The following is a 5,119-nucleotide window of genomic DNA, read 5'->3' on the forward strand; positions in this document are numbered from 1 at the left end:
CTTAAAAAACAAAGAAAGAACTTGCAATTTCTGCCTATATTAGGTTGTACTTGTATTTTGTAGTACTTCTAGTTTGCAGTGTGTAACACTATAATATGGTAATATGGCCTTATTAGGTACTCTTATACTTTATCCATATTATTAATGAACATGTGTTAATACAAACTAAAGCTATTCTGCTGAAATTCACAACTTGAATTTCAACTTAAAACTTGGGTGGAGAATTCTGATTTAAAAGTGTAAAATAGGGGCAGCTAGGTAATTCAGTGGATTAAGAGCCAGATCCAGAGATGGAAAGTCCTGGGTTCAAACTTGACCTCAGACACTCCCTAGCTGTGTGACCTTGGGTAAGTCACTTAATCCCCATTGCCTAGTCCTTTCCACGCTTCTGCCTTGGAACCCATATTTGGTATTGATTCTAAGACTGAAGGCAAAGTTAAAAAAAAAACAACAAATGTTAGAAATAAGTTCAAAGACAGCAGTATTAGTTTTAGGAGTATATCTGAACTGTTTTCTTTCCCTGCTCCCTAATTTCCTTAAAGTATTTGATTTTCTATTAAAAAATCAAGGGAGTAAAGGGAGTAAGGGAGTGAAAATCTCTTTTTCACCTTCACCCTTCTCAAATCCTTTTCACTATAAGTCTGAGAGGGAAGAGCTTGGAGGAAGACAGTTAAGTCAGGGCAACTCTGGAGTATTTTTTATTTGTTGTTTTTACCAAGACCCAGATTAATTCTGAAATGAATACTGTTCCTCTAGAACACAAACTAAACAGATATAAATCCTCTCCCACCACTCAGCTTAGTCTTGGACTTGTTCAAGCACTCACAGATGGCATTTACCCTTAATTGACAAAGTAAGGCAAAAGATTTTATCCTAGTACATTTCACACCATGATATTTATATTTTTCACATAAATCAAGATCCAAATTCCTCACTTTACTGAGTGATCATCAATGAAGTACATTTAAAAAGACATTAATTCATTTAGATAACTAAAATTACTAGATTTAGCATTTGGATTCTCTGCCAGATTTTTGTGAGGGGCAGCCAGATGTCCATCAAGAAGTTGTGTAGACTCAAGGTTAGCAGTTCTGTTGGGTAGATCAAAGACACTCAATTCCTGGTTAAAGGAAGGAAATGATCCATATGGCTGCTCCTCCCTTCTCATCAATGAGGGTGGCTGTGTATGGATTTCATTCTCTTGTGGTAATTGATGCCTTGATAGGGTCAGCTGTTGACCCTGGATGGTGGAGTGTTGGGTCATCAAGGGCTGCCAGCTGCTGGGGGTGAGACTGTTGGGGTTATGGCTGCTGTAATTGACATGGGGACTGTTGTGCACATTGAAAAGGCAATGGGTGAATGGGTCATTGTCGGAGTACACACCTTGTTCCTGACCATGTGTCGGTGGCTTCACTTCATAAAAGGAAGTGTGTGGGTCATAGTTCTCTGGTCCTTGTGTTCCCTGCAAGGCCCAGGAAGATGCACTCTGGTTGGAGCTTCCTAGGAACCCTGGCCAGGGGAGGGCATGAGGCTGAAGTTGTGTGGTGGCTCTCATGGTTGAGGAGGAGCCCAAGTTATGGCTTTGGGAACTGCCATCTCCATACGAGTAAGAAACTTCAGGAGGTAAAGCTACCTTTCTCCTCTTTATGAAGCAGCTACTGCTCTGGCTAGTTTCCTGACTGGGCTCCAGATCTGTGCAGGAGCCAGACTCAGATTCCTTAGATGAAGACTGATCATTCTCAGAGAGGTCCTTTTTCAGAATTTGGCTTGGTGATGAATTCTCCAGCTGTTCCATCTCTTTTCCTGAGGTGGTGGATGAGGGAGAGTCTGGACCTTTACCTTGTCTAGCTCTTCTGTTTTGGAACCAGACCTAAGTGGGGAGAAGAATAAATGTCATGATGTCCATTAATATGAATTCAATTTTAATTTTTCATTGTCAGTAAAGGGGGTCAATTTTCATTTCTTTGAAATGGTATGGCTCTAAACATGACAAGACAACATGGCAAGACATTTCTCTTTTTTGGCTGCTTTCTTCATCTGATTAAAAGAAAGCCTTGTGCTCGCTTTGGCAGCACATGTACCAAAATTGGACCAATTCAGAGATTAGCATGGTCCCTGCAAAAAGATAACAGGCAAATTCATGAGGGGTTCCATACTTTTTCAAAGCATTCGATTCTTCATGTAAGTTTATTTGGGTTTTGGTTTTATATCATTATTCTCTTATAAAAATGAACAATACGGACATGTTTTTGGCATGATAATACATGTATAACCCAGATTGAATTGCTTGCCAGCTCCAGGAGGGGAGAGGGAAGGTAAGGATAGGGAGGGAGATGATTTGGACTCTCTTTGAAAGACTTATGTGGAAATTTGTCATTACATGTAATTGGTAAAAATAAAATATCTTTAAAGAACAAAAAGAAAGCCTTAAGGAAATAGAGACCTAAAAAACGAAGCCCATCACCTTATTTCTCAAGGGATGCATCCTCACCCCACCCTGCTTGACCATACTGGACTCTGCCTCTTTGGAAGAAACCCCATTTCCCAGACTTTTCTTTCTCTCTGGAAATAAATCCTTTCTAACCCATTCTTTTCTTACCAAAGTTCTCCAGAAGAAAAAAAATCTCTCTCTCCCTACAAGTAAACCACTATAGAAAGCTAAATGTTGCAAAAGCCCTGCTTGTATTCATTAAATAAGATGAAAAAAATGCCTCTTATGAAAGCTAAGAAGGGTAGAGAATATATCACAATGAGTTCGCAGGATATGAAACCTAAATGCCAAAGTTACCACATGGTAACACAGAAGATATCCGGATCAAGTATATTTCAAAGCTACAGCACTAAAAAGAGATCCTTTCATTATTTACAACTGAACAATTAAAAAAAATTTAAACCTTTATCTTCTTTCTTAGAATTAATAGTATGTTTGCAAATAATATTATGTAAGGGCTAGGCAATGGAATTTAAGTGACTTGCCCAGGGTCACATAGATAGGAAGTGTCTGACACCAGATTTGATCTTAGGACCTCCAGTCTCCAGGCTTGATTTTCTACCCACTGAACCACTTAGCTGCCCCAACTAGACAGTTTTTTGCATAAACAGGATGATTTCAATTAGGGAAAGGGCAACTGCAGATTGGGGGGGGGGAATCTTCATATCAAATATGTAGTCTGATAAAGGTATGATATTTAAGATTTATGGTATTTTAGTCATTATATCTTACTCTTCCTGACCCTATTTGGGATTTTCTTGGCAAAGATATTGGAGTGGTTTGCCAATTTCTTTTCCAAATCATTTGACAGATGAGGAAACTGAGGCAAATGGGGTTAAGTGACTTGCCCAGGATCACACACCTAGTAAGTGTCTGAAGTCAGATTTGAACTCAGGTCTTCCTGATTGCAAGCCTGGAGTTCTATCTACTGGCCACCTAACTGCCCTTGATATTTAAGTCACCCCCAAAACAATGTCATGTTTCCCTTAAAGCTCAAAGATCTATAATTCTACTATAAATTCTAGTCTTAGGCAGGTAAGCTGTCTCAAAAAGATAGATAGTTTGTACAAGTCTTTCAGATGGGCTGAAGTGAAATCTATTACATGCCAAATTCTGTCTTAGGTTAAGACCTCAGTATAGAGGTATCAAGGAGAATTTCCATTGGCACAGTCTGGGGAAAATCAAGAGTCACAAGCTCATGGACAAAGATGAAAAAGATTTATTTTTTGCCTATCCAAAAAGCTCTAGGAAGACAGACACAAACAAGACTATATGGGAACTCTATTTTAACTGGTCCTAACTTAGAGAATGCTTGAAAATTGACTAAACTTTCTATTTTTTGAAAACTACTAGGCATTTAGAGGAAATGAGGGGACAGCTATGTGGTCTCAGTGGTTAGAGAAGTCAGGCTTGGAAATAGGAAGTGTTACAAGTATTTGTTAATTGAGTAAGCAATAAAAGAGTATTAATAGGTTAGGTACAGAGAGCTGAATTTGTGTGAACTGAATTTCTTTAAGGCAGAATGGAATCTTAAAAGGATGATGGAAAGAGAACATTCCCAAGGAGCCTTGGGAAGGGTAGTTGGACCAAGAATTACTTTTTGAACTGTCCTGAATAAGGAAGGTTGTTCAAGGAGCTTGCTCTGAGTTGGAGAAAATCTGGTGAAGCTATTTCTTGAAAACTAATGAGTTCAAATCTTAGCTCAGAGACTTCCTAGCTTTGTGACCCAGGACAGGTCACTTAACCCCAATTGTCTAGTCCTTATGGCTTTTCTGCCTTGAGAGTGATACTTAGTAGTGATTCTAAGCCAGCAGGCAAGGGTTTAAAAAAAAAGATGAAATGGTGAAATAATTAATATGATTAGAGCACTTTTTGTGGCAAGAAATTGAGAAGTCATCTCAGTGTAGAGGAAAGAATGTTCCATGTGGAGTCAGATCACCTTGGTCCTCAGATTGCTACATCAAGACTCTGAGAAGTCAGAGAAAACTCCAAAAGACATCAGAACTCAGATGGATGCCATGACAAAAATTGAACTAAGAAGACTAATGGGAAAGTACGCTTCCCTTCTTTTGGTCACAAGGTGGTGAGTTTATGTTCTTACACATGGTCAATGCATTGATTCATTTGGTTGATTGATTGTTCTTTGTTACTTTGGGAGATTCTATTGGTTGGGGATAGGAGATAATATTGGGCAATGTCAGTGATTTTTTTATTACTCAATAAATATCACATTAAAAAAAAAAGAGAGAGCTAAGGCATTATTACTCCATTCCACAGTGAGAAATGAAAGGACAGAAAGGATAGGCAATATAGGATAGTTTCATGCTCTCTAAAACAACTTTAAACAGACACACACATACATACACACACAGATATTAACCAGAGGCATGAGTTCTCAACTTGCCTGTATTCTACTTTCAGGAACATTGGTCATCTTGGAAAGTTGTTCTCTTTCTTTTATCCCAGGGTAGTTGTTCTTTTGAAAGTAGTTGATCAAAATATTGAGTTGTGCTTTACTAAATATTGTTCGTTTTCTTCTTGCAGATGGGTTAGGTCCAGGCTCTAAAAGAAAGGGAGGAAAAAGATTTGGAGAGTTAATTTACAGAAACTGGAGCATTTCTTTTTCTT

At 38.5% G+C, this 5,119-nt stretch overlaps 1 non-coding gene across 1 annotated transcript; it reads left to right on the plus strand.

Annotated features, from left to right (window-relative positions):
* Positions 1-2,056: 2,056 nt before the first annotated feature.
* Positions 2,057-2,160, plus strand: LOC130456638 (U6 spliceosomal RNA). The gene has a single exon (XR_008915707.1). It is a non-coding gene; the product is annotated as a U6 spliceosomal RNA (small nuclear RNA).
* Positions 2,161-5,119: the final 2,959 nt, after the last annotated feature.

This window comes from Monodelphis domestica, chromosome 1 (assembly GCF_027887165.1).
Source record: "Monodelphis domestica isolate mMonDom1 chromosome 1, mMonDom1.pri, whole genome shotgun sequence".
In the NCBI taxonomy this organism is placed as follows: domain Eukaryota; kingdom Metazoa; phylum Chordata; class Mammalia; order Didelphimorphia; family Didelphidae; genus Monodelphis; species Monodelphis domestica.